This window comes from Sander lucioperca, chromosome 3 (genome assembly GCF_008315115.2).
Source record: "Sander lucioperca isolate FBNREF2018 chromosome 3, SLUC_FBN_1.2, whole genome shotgun sequence".
Lineage (NCBI taxonomy): Eukaryota > Metazoa > Chordata > Actinopteri > Perciformes > Percidae > Sander > Sander lucioperca.
In genome coordinates this window covers 5,130,180-5,145,391 of record NC_050175.1, presented here as the reverse complement: position 1 = coordinate 5,145,391, position 15,212 = coordinate 5,130,180, and the positions used below count along the sequence as shown (strand labels likewise).

The 15,212-nt window shown below is 44.1% G+C and overlaps 1 long non-coding RNA gene across 1 annotated transcript in view; it reads right to left on the bottom strand.

Annotated features, from left to right (window-relative positions):
* LOC118494683 overlaps positions 1 to 2,055 on the bottom strand; it is an 11,240-nt gene extending 9,185 nt beyond the window's left edge. Inside the window, exons 1-2 of the long non-coding RNA XR_004896808.1 lie at positions 1,967 to 2,055; positions 359 to 364 (exon numbers count right to left, since the gene is read on the bottom strand). This is a non-coding gene — a long non-coding RNA (uncharacterized LOC118494683). The remainder of the gene's footprint in view (positions 1 to 358; positions 365 to 1,966) is intronic.
* Positions 2,056 to 15,212: the final 13,157 nt, after the last annotated feature.

Sequence of the window (15,212 nt, the reverse complement as noted above, 5' to 3'; positions counted from 1 at the left end):
GCCAGGATACAGGCTTCTTTGAATTCATGTTGGTACTAGACATGGGCTTTCACTTCATCAGTCTTGGGGGCAGAGGAACACGTGACAGAGGCCGCCTTGCTCGCTCGCGTAATCCACCTCTCCTACCACGCTTCCTTGTTCTCACGGCGAGGTGCGTTGGTAGAGCTCCCCTTCTTTCCACACTGCCATTTAATGTCGGGAATATTTGGGAAGATTAGATCTGAGGTGGCCTAGAGTTCGCTGGTTGATCGAACTTAACTCCGGATTTCCACCGGCTCTGCTGCTGAACGGCTGCGTGCTCCGCCGTCCGTCAATACCCACCAATCCGGATTTGTTGTGGCACGGCTGCAGCCATGACTGACAGCTGTAGTCACGAGGACCCACGAGATCTCACGTTCTATTCACGTAGAATAGAACCACAAAACCACCACCAGTTAGTTTCCATCCAGAGGAGTAGAGGGGGAACTACTCTGAGCTGTGTTTTCAAGGTGTAGTGCAGGGAAATATGATCCGCCGTGAGCACGCTGGATTTTATTTTGAAAATTAACCAGATTTTTTGTTTCTGTGCTCGACTTCCTGTCCCACACTATCTGCCGTGTGCTGAATTGCTGCAGAGCTCTCCGGCGTCCGGCAAAACTGGAGGACTGGGACCGTCGGAGCTGGGACGGAGTTGGGACGCAGACGTTCTGCAGTCAGTGGAAATACACACACTGACTTTAATGGAAACCTAATGACTCGCAGACGTTCCGCAGCCGTTACGCAGCCGTTACGCATCCGTTACGCATCCAGTAGAAATTGCCGGTAACAGATGGTCCCGACTGAATAAAATCCGAGACTGAGAGGAGCCGCAGCAGGCCTCCGCCAGGTGGAAAGTTTCCCACAACACCACCAGCAGTATACATCCAACAGTCCATTCCATTGCAGCCGGTCATGGAAAACAATCGCTGTAGGGCTAATCGTGCGTGGAAGTTGCGGATATTCGTTAAAAAACTGCGATCAGATATAAAAAACAACACTTGGATAAGTTGAACGTGTACAAACAAACAAATAGACAATCCTCACACTACTCTGCTGCCGGTCGCTGCGTACGCACGCCCTGTGGGAATGTGATCAGGTCGTTGTTGCAAATGAGAATTTGTTCTCAATCGACTTACCTGGATAAATAAAAACATAAATGTTTCTGTCACTTTCTTCACTAACAACCATTTCAATCTCAGACAAACACGGTTTTTAGAGCAGCTTCTGTTTTAGAATAAAAAAACATGTCCTTGAAATGTTTGTGTGCTATGTGTGTGTGTGTGTGTGTGTGTGTGTGTGTATGTATGCATGCATGTGTGTGTGTGTGTGTGTGTGTGTGTGTGTGTGTGTGTGTGCATGCATGCGTGCGTGCGTGCGTGTATGCATGCTTTGTGTGTGTGTGTGTGTGTGTGTCTGTGTGTGTATGTGTATGCATGTGTGTGTGTATGCATGTGTGTATGCGTGCGTGCGTGCATGCGTGCGTGCATGTATGCATGTGTGTGTGTGTGTGTGTGTTTTCTCCCTGTGTGTTCCTCTGAATGTTTGGAGAATATTCCTGATTGATCGTCTTTCTCGTCCGTGTCAGCGCCTGTTTACTTTTCTTCATCGTGTCATTTGTCACCATGGCTTGTTGTTCTGTTGTCGTGTTTTCAGAAGAAATGTATTTTCAGTCCTGACACGAAAATAATGTGATCGGGGGAGACAATTAGGCAACAGGATGAAGAAGTAAAAACACGTAATCTGTCCTTCTGACAGAAACAGAAGCCTGGAGTCCATCAACGTCTTCATTTATCATAAACAAAGAGATGAGGACAACAGGAAGAAGGAGCCAAAGCTGTCTGAGAAGACGAGGAACAACTCCCCAAAATCCCCAAATCTCCAGGATGGAGGGAACGTGGGAAGAAACCTCGGGAAAGGTAATTCAGAGAGAGATCCCCTCTCTATGGACAGCTGGTAGTCCAGTCACTTTAAGCCAAAATGAGGGTCAACCTAGGCCAAATTGCAACAGACGCAAACTCAACTGATGTTGTATCCTCAGTGGGGACTCAGTGTCTGTGGGACAGAAAAACCTGGTTATGTGATCTCATAATTCAATGCATAATCAGCCAAAGTCTGCATATTTATGCGGGGGGGCGCATTTTTTCAAAAACGCCGCACTTTCGCCGCATAACTTGCAGATTTCCGAGCAAAATATGCGGAGCTTGCATGATTTCATAATCCCCACATACTCTTTGCAAAAAAAGTCACACATATATCTTAGCAGAAAGTTGGAAAATGTTGCATTTACTTCACACAAGAGCAGCCATGGGAACGTTATGAAGTGACGTTATGAAGTGACGTTATGAAGTGACGTTATGAAGTGACGTTATGAAGTGACGTTATGAAGAGACGTTATGAAGAGACGTTATGAAGTGACGTTATGAAGTGACGTTATGAAGTGACGTTAGGAAGTGACGTTATGAAGTGACGTTATATAGTGACGTTAGGAAGTGACGTTATGAAGTGACGTTATGAAGTGACGTTATGAAGTGACGTTATGTGACGTTGTGAAGTGACGTTGTGAAGTGACGTTATGAAGAGACGTTATGAAGTGACGTTATGAAGTGACGTTATGAAGTGACGTTATGATGTGACGTTATGATGTGACGTTATGATGTGACGTTATGAAGTGACGTTATGAAGAGACATTATGAAGTGACGTTATGAAGTGACGTTATGAAGTGACGTTATGAAGTGACGTTATTTAGTGACGTTATATAGTGACGTTATGAAGTGACTTTATATACTGACCTTATGAAGTGACCTTATGAAGTGACCTTATGAAGTGACCTTATGAAGTGACGTTATGAAGTGACGTTATGAAGTGACGTTATTTAGTGACGTTATGAAGTGACGTTATGAAGTGACGTTATGAAGTGACGTTATGAAGTGACGTTATTTAGTGACGTTATATAGTGACGTTATGAAGTGACTTTATATACTGACCTTATGAAGTGACCTTATGAAGTGACCTTATGAAGTGACCTTATGAAGTGACGTTATGAAGTGACGTTATGAAGTGACGTTATTTAGTGGCGTTATATAGTGACGTTATGAAGTGACGTTATGAAGTGACCTTATGAAGTGACCTTATGAAGTGACCTTATGAAGTGACGTTATGAAGTGACGTTATGAAGTGACGTTATGAAGTGACGTTATGAAGTGACGTTATTTAGTGACGTTATGAAGTGACGTTATGAAGTGACGTTATGAAGTGACGTTATGAAGTGACGTTATGAAGTGACGATATTTAATGACGTTATGAAGGGACCTTATGAAGTGACATTATGAAGTGACGTTATGAAGTGACGTTATGAAGTGACGTTATGAAGTGACGTTATGAAGTGACGTTATGAAGTGACGTTATTTAGTGGCGTTATGATGTGACGTTATGAAGTGACGTTATGATGTGACGTTATGAAGTGACGTTATGAAGTGACGTTATGAAGTGACGTTATGAAGTGACGTTATTTAGTGACGTTATTTAGTGACGTTATGAAGTGACATTATTTAGTGACGTTATGAAGTGACGTTATGAAGTGACGTTATGAAGTGACGTTATGAAGTGACGTTATGAAGTGACGTTATGAAGTGACGTTATTTAGTGACGTTATTTAGTGACGTTATGAAGTGACGTTATTTAGTGACGTTATGAAGTGACATTATTTAGTGACGTTATGAAGTGACGTTATGAAGTGACGTTATTTAGTGACGTTATGAAGTGACGTTATGAAGTGACGTTATGAAGTGACGTTATGAAGTGACGTTATATAGTGACGTTATGAAGTGACATTATTTAGTGACGTTATGAAGTGACGTTATGAAGTGACGTTATTTAGTGACGTTATGAAGTGACGTTATGAAGTGACGTTATGAAGTGACGTTATGAAGTGACGTTATGAAGTGACGATATTTAATGACGTTATGAAGTGACGTTATGAAGTGACGTTATTTAGTGACGTTATGAAGTGACATTATTTAGTGACGTTATGAAGTGACGTTATGAAGTGACGTTATTTAGTGACGTTATGAAGTGACGTTATGAAGTGACGTTATTTAGTGACGTTATGAAGTGACGTTATGAAGTGACGTTATGAAGTGACGTTATGAAGTGACATTATTTAGTGACGTTATGAAGTGACGTTATGAAGTGACGTTATTTAGTGACGTTATGAAGTGACGTTATGAAGTGACGTTATGAAGTGACGTTATGAAGTGACGATATTAATGACGTTATGAATGACGTTATGAAGTGACGTTATTTAGTGACGTTATGAAGTGACATTATTTAGTGACGTTATGAAGTGACGTTATGAAGTGACGTTATTTAGTGACGTTATTTAGTGACGTTATGAAGTGACGTTATTTAGTGACGTTATGAAGTGACATTATTTAGTGACGTTATGAAGTGACGTTATGAAGTGACGTTATTTAATGACGTTATGAAGTGACGTTATGAAGTGACGTTATTTAGTGACGTTATGAAGTGACGTTATGAAGTGACGATATTTAATGACGTTATGAAGTGACGTTATGAAGTGACGTTATTTAGTGACGTTATGAAGTGACGTTATGAAGTGACGATATTTAATGACGTTATGAAGTGACGTTATGAAGTGACGTTATGAAGTGACGTTATTTAGTGACGTTATGAAGTGACATTATTTAGTGACGTTATGAAGTGACGTTATGAAGTGACGTTATTTAGTGACGTTATGAAGTGACGTTATGAAGTGACGTTATGAAGTGACGTTATGAAGTGACGATATTTAATGACGTTATGAAGTGACGTTATGAAGTGACGTTATTTAGTGACGTTATGAAGTGACGTTATGAAGTGACGTTATGAAGTGACGATATTTAATGACGTTATGAAGTGACGTTATGAAGTGACGTTATTTAGTGACGTTATGAAGTGACGTTATGAAGTGACGTTATTTAGTGGCATTATATAGTGACGTTATGAAGTGACGTTATGAAGTGACGTTATGAAGTGACCTTATGAAGTGACGTTATGAAGTGACGTTATGAAGTGACGTTATGAAGTGACGTTATTTAGTGACGTTATGAAGTGACGTTATGAAGTGACGTTATGAAGTGACGTTATGAAGTGACGTTATGAAGTGACGTTATTTAGTGGCGTTATATAGTGACGTTATGAAGTGACGTTATGAAGTGACGTTATGAAGTGACCTTATGAAGTGACCTTATGAAGTGACGTTATGAAGTGACGTTATGAAGTGACCTTATGAAGTGACCTTATGAAGTGACCTTATGAAGTGACGTTATTTAGTGACGTTATTTAGTGACGTTATGAAGTGACGTTATTTAGTGACGTTATGAAGTGACATTATTTAGTGACGTTATGAAGTGACGTTATGAAGTGACGTTATTTAGTGACGTTATGAAGTGACGTTATGAAGTGACGTTATGAAGTGACGTTATGAAGTGACGTTATGAAGTGACGATATTTAATGACGTTATGAAGTGACGTTATGAAGTGACGTTATTTAGTGACGTTATGAAGTGACGTTATGAAGTGACGTTATGAAGTGACGTTATGAAGTGACGTTATTTAGTGGCGTTATATAGTGACGTTATATAGTGACGTTATGAAGTGACGTTATGAAGTGACGTTATGAAGTGACGTTATGAAGTGACCTTATGAAGTGACCTTATGAAGTGACGTTATGAAGTGACGTTATGAAGTGACGTTATGAAGTGACCTTATGAAGTGACCTTATGAAGTGACGTTATGAAGTGACGTTATGAAGTGACCTTATGAAGTGACCTTATGAAGTGACCTTATGAAGTGACGTTATGAAGTGACGTTATGAAGTGACTTTATATAGTGACCTTATGAAGTGACCTTATGAAGTGACCTTATGAAGTGACCTTATGAAGTGACGTGAACATCATCGAAAATCTGCAAACCCCGCGATGAAGCCACGATGAAACCGCAATTCTTGCAAGTTCCCACAATTTCATCGCATAAAATTGCATAAATATCCCGCATATTCCATTGCATTTTTTAAGAAAACTCGCCGCATAATCAAGGATTTTTGCCCAAAGCAATCACAAAAAAACTCTTTTCTGGAAGGACTGATTAATGCTCATAGCCTAAATGGTTCCATTCAGACCTTAACATCAAGTCTTTTACTGTTATATGTCAACAAGATTCAACAAGACATTTCACCTGGCTATACCCAACGTTTAGATCTGTTGAGGTATTTATGCAAATTAGCACATACGTAATTAGATTATGCACCGTTTGTGCATGTTAACAAACAATTTAAAAATAACTTTTAGCTGTGTGTGTGTGTGTGTGTGTCTGTCTGTCTGTCTGTCTGTCTGTGTGTGTGTGTGTGTGTGTGTGTGTGTGTGTGTGTGTGTGTGTGTGTGTGTGTGTCTGTGTGTGTGTGTGTGTGTGTGTGTGTCTGTGTGTGTGTGTGTGTGTGTCTCTGTGTGTGTGTCTGTGTGTGTGTGTGTGTGTGTGTGTGTGTGTGTGTGTGTGTGTGTCTGTGTGTGTGTGTGTGTGTGTGTGTGTGTGTGTGTGTGTGTGTCTGTGTGTGTCTGTGTGTGTGTGTGTGTGTGTGTGTGTGTGTGTGTGTCTGTGTGTGTGGTGTGTGTGTCTGTGTGTGTGTGTGTGTGTCTGTGTGTGTGTGTGTGTGTGTGTGTGTGTGTGTGTGTTTGTGTGTGTGTGTGTGTGTGTCTGTGTGTGTGTGTCTCTCTGTGTGTGTGTGTGTGTGTGTGTGTGTGTGTGTCTGTGTGTGTGTCTCTGTGTGTGTGTGTGTGTGTGTGTGTGTGTGTGTGTGTGTGTGTGTGTGTCTGTGTGTGTGTCTCTGTGTGTGTGTGTGTGTGTGTGTGTGTGTGTGTGTGTGTGTGTCTCTGTGTGTGTGTGTGTGTGTGTGTGTGTGTGTGTGTGTGTGTGTGGCAGGGTGTGTGTGTGTTGTGTGTGTGTGTGTGTGTGTGTATGTGTTGTGTGTGTGTGTGTGTGTGTGGCAGGGTGTGTGTGTGTGTGTGTGTGTGTGGTAGGGTGTGTATGTGTTGTGTGTGTGTGTGTGGCAGGGTGTGTGTGTGTGTGTGTGTGTGTGTGTGTGTGTGTTGTGTGTGTGTGTGTGTGTGTGTGTGTGTGTGTGTGTGTGTGTGTGTGTGTGTGTGTGTGCACTGTAAACCATTGCAGACCCATTTATTTATGTCCACTTATTTCTTATTTTTAACTGAACGAGATTATACAAGTTGTGGATTTTGAACTCAACTTTATGAGTTTTTGAAAGCTAAACTTGCATTTATTCATTGGGTCGACTATTTTAATTTTTTGTCAGATATGTATGTGTTGATTGAACTTGGGTATGTAAGTTAAGTTATCAGTTGAAAAAAAAGGATGTGTGTGTGTTGCAACAAAAAAGAGTTGCCTTTCGAGTTTAAAATAACTTCTTTCAGTTAAAGCATGGACACAATAAATTAATTTTACAGTGCAGATAAGTGATGTATTCAAATTTCAACTAAAATATAACACGTGTTGTGGCAAACAAGAAAGCACTAGTGTAGAGCCCTGCGCGGGACTGTTTTCTTCATCCCGCTCCCACCCGCTCCCGGCGAATTTCTGACCATTACCGCCGGCACCCACAACGTGTGTGTTACACTCCCGCCGCTCCCGCAATGTGTACGTCCACTCCCGCCCGCACCCGCAAAACTCTGAGAATTTATGCCCGCACAATAATAGAGATGCATTGATGTTATGTCTTCTCCCGTCCCGCATGAGAAAACACGTCATTTTATAGGTTAATAGGGAGAAGATGAAGGCAAAGAAGGCAGGTGTTGCTGCTGTTAGACGGGGAGGAAGGAGCAGAAGGAGAGGGAGAGAGGAGAGGGAGAGAGGGGGAGGAAGGAGCCGAGGATGAGGGAGAGAGGGGAGGGAGAGAGGGGGAGGAAGGAGCCGAGGATGAGGGAGAGAGGGGAGGGAGAGAGGAGAGGCAGAGAGGGGGAGGAAGGAGCCGAGGATGAGGGAGAGAGGAGAGAGAGAGAGGGGGAGGGGGAGGAAGGAGCCGAGGATGAGGGAGAGAGGAGAGGGAGAGAGGGGGAGGAAGGAGCCGAGGATGAGGGAGAGAGGAGAGGGAGAGAGGGGAGGAAGGAGCAGAAGGAGAGGGAGAGAGGGGGAGGAAGGAGCCGAGGATGAGGGAGAGAGGAGAGGGAGAGAGGGGGAGGAAGGAGCCGAGGATGAGGGAGAGAGGAGAGGGAGAGAGGGGAGGAAGGAGCCGAAGGAGAGGGAGAGAGGGGGAGGAAGGAGCCGAGGATGAGGGAGAGAGGAGAGGGAGAGAGGGGGAGGAAGGAGCCGAGGATGAGGGAGAGAGGAGAGGAGAGAGGGGGAGGAAGGAGCCGAGGTGAGGGTGGACGGAGCCTTGGCTCGGAGCTCCCCGTCCTGGGAGGCTCAGACACGCTGGTGTCTGCTCATAGATGGCTATACAGTATATACTCAGTCAGTATATATGTATATCTATGGTTTCTGCTGGCGTGGGGGGGTTCCAGGCTACATCCCGATCCCGCAGTGTTTTTTTTAGCCGCCCGCTCCCGCCCGCAGCAAAGTTAAAACCGCCCGCTCCCGCGAGATTTGCGTTGGGACCCAATCCCAATGCAGTCCTCTACACTACTGCCCCCGGCGGAGGGAGATCCTATATCAACAGCTTGTGAATTGTGAATTTGGCATTTCACTCTTCTCAAATTGAAATGGAAAGTACTTTTCAAAAGTCAAACGTTTAGCTCCGCCCACATTTAGCCCAACCCCGATCTGCGTACTGCAGTCAGGTGCAATTGGTTCATTGGCTGGTCAATTCCCATGATGCAAGGCGGTAAATAGAGTTGAAAAGTTTGCAGTCTGTTCGAAATACTAATGTAACTTTATGAATTCCGTTTATTAAACGTGTCTGCTTAGATTGTAGTGTTTTGTTGCCTGGTAATTGTCATTGTTGTGCTGGTTTACATTTGTAACCATGAGTTAAGTGACTGTTAGTTTGATAAGAGCTGGAGTATTGCAGCGTTAGGCTTTGAGCAGTAATAGGCTTGTTACGGCCTCCATTTACAAGGGACAAACCAAGGCTCAAAAGGGATTGGAGGATGCAACATATAAAAAGGATGCAGACACAAAGTTAAGAATTAACCAACAAGCTTGATTAAATAAAGAATATTCCCAAAAGTAACAAACAAGGAAAAACAAAAAGGGACTGGAGACCCCGGCCAAATAGACCTAAAGATGGGAAGACGCTGGACCGACCTCGCAGTGGGCCGTCGCTCCCCGAGTCTCCCCCTAAACTACCTAAAACAGGGAGAACTAATCCTAGAACAAACAAAAAAGACAAATAACTGAACTACCGGTAACCTCCAGCCCAAACTAACACAATAAACTAAAATAACAAAACTCCAGCACCTAAATGTGCATGGAGGGGAAAACACAAACCTGCTTGTTGTGGAGAAAATAAAGATGAGGAGAAAACTCCTCACTGGTGTGTCCTCCATGTTCTCCACTCTCTGCCTTCTATCACCTCCCCCCCTCTACCTGAGCACTGATTACACTCAGGCAGTGCTCCAAGTGGGCCGGTACTCACCGGTACTCTTAAGCGTACCTGCACTTTTTATTGCGTACCGCTACTTCTCGCATGTAGCCGGTACTCTACCACTGACAGAGAAAGCGTTACATAAACTACACTACCCAGAGGGCACTACGTGATTTACCTCGGATCTTGACAAATCACGTAGAGGCAAGCAGTCGGCCCACCCTATCAGAAGTTCGCTTAGCCACGGACGCTGGTTGGGAAAAGCTGTGTGATGCCTCACACACACACACACACACACGCACACACGCACACGCACGCACACACGCGGACACGCGCGCACGCACACGCGCACGCACGCACACACGCACACACACACACGCACACACGCGCGCACACACATGTGCAAACACACACACGCACGCACGCACACACACGCGCACACACACACACACACACACAAACGCACGCGCGCGCGCACACACACACACACACGCACACGCACACACGCACATGCACGCACACACGCACACGCGCGCACACACGCACACACGCGTGCACACACATGCACGCACACACACACACACACGACTTGTTTTAATAAATACATACATTTGTTGTTAATAAATAACAATAAATTGTTGTTGTACCAGTAATCTCTCCAAGTTTAGTTTTTCACTGTAGAAATCTCAAATGTCATAATGATTTGCCAATGCAAGAGAGTACCGGCACCTTTTTATTCCACTTCAAGCTCTGCACTCAGGTGTGCAACAGGCAGAGGGAGGAACAGAGAGAGAGAACAAGACACACAAAGAGGCACATGTAACAGGCTTCCTCCAGCTATTCATTTGCGGCGTGTCACTTCACTAGCGGCCCTTTTATATTAAGTGGCACGAGATCAGCGGCTTTAGCGGGGCCCCTGTTACGCACGGAGCCCTGGGCGGCCGCACCCAAACACCCAAACACCCAAACACCCACGCTATCTCCGCTATACATGTGGTTATGTTGTTTTAACTTGAAACTGTGAGTTGTAATAAAGCAGCAACATATGTCTGTTATACTTCTTGCATTATTAAAGAAAGTTAGTTATTTGTTTTAACTTAAAGTATGAAGTTAAACCAAGTAATAAAAAGTTAAATCAACTAAAAGAACAACTTTAACAAAACTAGAACACTGTAGTTACATCAACCTCATTAAGTTTAATTTCTAAGTTGACAAACAAAGGCAGTCTTCAAGTTGAGTGAACTTCGATTTTCAAGTTAAACTTCCATGAAACGTCTTACAGTGTGTGTGTCTGTGTGTCTCTGTGTGTGTGTGTGTGTGTGTGTGTGTGTGTGTGTGTGTGTGTGTGTGTGTGTGTGTGTGTGTGTGTGAGAGAGACTGTGTGTGTGTGTGTGAGAGAGACTGTGTGTGTGTGTGTGTGTGTGTGTGTGTGTGTGTGTGTGTGTTTTTACTCCACATCCTTCCAACCCAAAGCCCATGATTCCCAGATTGGTTGATCTTTCTGACACACACAGTAAAGTTTGATTGACACATTTTGCCCCTTCACTTCCTCCCTCCCTCCCTCCCTCCCTCCCTCCCTCGCTCCCATCCTCCCTCCCTCCCTCCCTCCCTCCCTCGCTCCCATCCTCCCTCCCTCCCTCCCATCCTCCCTCACTCCCATCCTCCCTCCCTCCCTCGCTCCCATCCTCTCTCCCTCCCTCCCATCCTCCCTCCCTCGCTCCCATCCTCCCTCCCATCCTCCCTCCCTCCCTCCCATCCTCCCTCCCTCTCTCCCACCCTCCCTCCCACCCTCCCTCCCTCCCTCCCATCCTCCCATCCTCCCTCCCTCCCTCCCATCCTCCCATCCTCCCTCCCTCTCTCCCATCCTCCCTCCCATCCTCCCATCCTCCCTCCCATCCTCCCATCCTCCCTCCCATCCTCAACTTAAGAGACAGAGAGAGAGCTCCCTTCACCTCTGGCTGTCCTCTTCTGGTTTCTGAAGGTCTGACTGATGGTTCATATTTACTGTATCTGTTACTCTCTCACACTTTATGTCAGAGGGCTGCAAACTACCCAGAACCCTCTCTCTCTCTCTCCTCTCTCTCTCTCTCTCTCTCTCTCTCTCTCCCTCTTTCTCTCTCTCTCCTCTCTGAGTCCAAACTCTCCCTCTCGCTGTCCAAAACGCCTCCGATCTCCTCCAAAAAAGCCCTCGTCCTCCGCCCACGCAGATCAGAGCTGGCAGCTCCGTGCGCCGCGGGAGCGTCCTGCCTCAGCTCCAGCTTTTTTATTTATTCTATCTTCTGTTGAATTGTGTTTACTCCTGGAGAGGTTCTGATGATAAACAGCCGCCCGGCGCTATCTGCTCTGCAGAGAGGGGCGGCCTCCACTCGCTGACTCTAGGATTAGTTTTCAGTTTTAGGGAAATGCAACTTCATTTAATCACGTTGTAGATCTGTGAAGTGAAGTAAAACAGCTCTCCACAGCAAAACGTATTACTCACAGCTCCAAACATCGCCGTTATAACCTCATGTTGTAATCCTGAAAGAAAATCAGACTTTCAGTTGTAGACTGACCTCAGATTTTCTGAATTTATTTTCGACCAATTATTTTAATTAAAGTCAGGATTTTCACATTAAAATTCAGAATTTCCTTTTTTTTTAATGCCAACAATTATGGCAAACACCGATGCACCGCTGTGAGTCTACGGGCCCTATTTTAACGGTCTGAGGTCAGACGTTAGCGTGAAGCGCCTGGTGCAGGTGTGTTTAGGGCGTGTCCAAATCCACTTCTGCTAGTTTGACGGCGGAAAAAAAGGGTCCGTGTGCCGGGGTCATGGTTCTAAAGGGTTGTACTTAGTGTCTTCATTAATCAGAGGGGTGTTTTGGGCGTAACATGCAATCAGCCAATCAGAGATCATCTCCCATTCCCTTTAAAAGCCAGGCGCGTTTGGACCTCGGAGCATTGCTGTTATGATGGAGGATTTGCACCGTAATATTTTAATTTGTAATCTTCTGCATGTGTGTGCTGCTGTGTGTGTGTGTGTGTGTGTGTGTGTGTGTGTGTGTGTGTGTGTGTGTGTGTGCTGCTGTGTGTCCCTGTGTGTGTAACAAGCATAGTGTGCACGCTGTGCACGAGCCTAGGAGCATTTTACTAATGCTCTGTTAAAATAACAATGAAATGCTGCGTTATTGACTTTAGACCAGGGGTCCGTTTCAGAAAGCAGGTTTAGTGAAAACTCTGAGTTAGTTAATCCTGAGATGAGGGAAACTTCACCTCAGAGTCAGTTACTATGGTAACTTCACCTCAGAGTCAGTTACTATGGTAACTGAGTCTGTGAACCTAACCTGGTCGGGAGCAGCTTTTCCCCTCTCAGTCTCCTCCCTCTGACACAGCGTCAGAGGGAGGAGACTGAGAGAAACTGTCCTCATTCATTCATTCAGTCTGTTATCAGGCGCATTTTAATGTTTGTTATCTGCATGAATAAAAATAATTATTGGTTTATGTTAGGCAGATTATAAAACGTTTTGTTCTCAAACATGTCATGTCCTTTTGTAGACGATCCCGTCGTTGAAAAAGCTGTATTACTTCACAGAGAGTTTACGTCGGGAGATGATATATACCCGACTATAGATGTATTTTCATTTCCACATAACCGATTTGAGAGGTATTTTTATCACAGTCCATCAGATATATAGATACCTTATCATCCTCATATCACTAACATCCACCATCGTGGACATGCTTTAACATCCCAGCTGATTCTTTGTGTCGCATTACGTTTTTTGCAAACGGATCATACTGTAATAGTGAAGCCACGTAGCCGTCAGAAGAGTGGGACTCGCTCTGAAACGTTTTTGTAGTTGTTCCCTGGACACAAACCAGTGAGAGCCATTAAAAAGAAATAAATGATTATACATTATATTTCTGTTAATGATCATGGTGCTGCAGCCTCAGAATGGGATTAGTAGCCTATCTTACTTTTTCGCCCGCAGGATTGCACCCAAATGAAATTATAGGTGTAATACAATTCCAGTTTTCACCAGTAATATTATAAGTTAACTGTGATTAAATATGAAATTAATGCACTGTTAATGCTTATGCATTGACTCGAGCAGCAATTTTCTCCCACACCAATTCTCTCTCTGTTGCAGCAGCAGCAGCTGTCTTGCTTTTTTAACAAAATACATGTTCAAACTCGCTGTTTTGTGCGCATGAGTATTTCCGCCGACCCGTTTGTTTGTGGTTGTTACCATGGCGAATCGTAGAATCATGGCTCCATTTATACTGCCTTTTTATTGTGGTGGTGCACGTGCGTGAACATACTCTGAGTTGATTGAACCAACTCTAATCAGCTGTTCTGGAACCGAAAACTCAGAGTTTCCATCTCAGGGTAAATCACCTCAGACATCAGGGTTACACTCAGAGTTTGTTAAACCTCCTTCCTGAAACAGACCCCAGGTTGTTGTTGGTCAATGGCACGATCACTTCCCGCTGCCTCAAGATAGCAATACTCCCAGAATGCACCTGAACACACCTCCCTGTAAGACCAGCACGCCCAGAATGCACCTGAACACACCTCCCTGTAAGACCAGCACGCCCAGAATGCACCTGAACACACCTCAGGAACAGTCAGTCAATCAATCAACATTTATTTATGAAGCGCTTTACAACAGCCAACAGGTATCCAAAGTGCTCCTTTAGCGACATATTTAGACGGTCGGGACTCTTCAACTTCAACTTTATTTGTCTCTACATACTACTCTCTACTGCTGTCTCTACATACTATCTACTGTTCTCTCTCTATATACTACTCTCTACTGCTCTCTCTACATACTACTCTCTACTGTTCTCTCTCTATATACTACTCTCTACTGCTGTCTCTACATACTATCTACTGTTCTCTCTCTATATACTACTCTCTACTGCTCTCTCTACATACTACTCTCTACTGTTGTCTCTCTATATACTACTCTCTACTGCTCTCTCTCTATATACTACTCTCTACTGTTGTCTCTCTATATACTACTCTCTACTGCTCTCTCTCTATATACTACTCTCTACTGTTGTCTCTCTATATACTACTCTCTACTGTTGTCTCTCTACATACTACTCTCTACTGTTGTCTCTCTACATACTACTCTCTACTGTTGTCTCTCTACATACTACTCTCTACTGTTGTCTCTCTACATACTACTCTCTACTGTTGTCTCTCTACATACTACTCTCTACTGTTGTCTCTCTACATACTACTCTCTACTGTCTCTACATACTACTCTCTACTGCTGTCTCTCTATATACTACTCTCTACATACTACTCTCTACATACTACTCTCTACTGTTGTCTCTCTACATACTACTCTCTACTGCTGTCTCTCTACATACTACTCTCTACTGCACACGTATGTTTGATTTAAGGGATTCCCTAATTGGTGAATGCATGTTATTGTAATAAATCTACTTCCCTCTTTCCTTCTCTTACTCCTCCCTTACTTTTTTGATCCTCCTAACCTTCTTTTTTCTCTCCTCTTCCTTCCTGTCTCCATCCTCTCCTTTGCTTCCCCCAATTCACTTACTTTTATGCAGCTTTCTTTATCCTCTTTTCCCCGCTGTTCTTCACACACATGC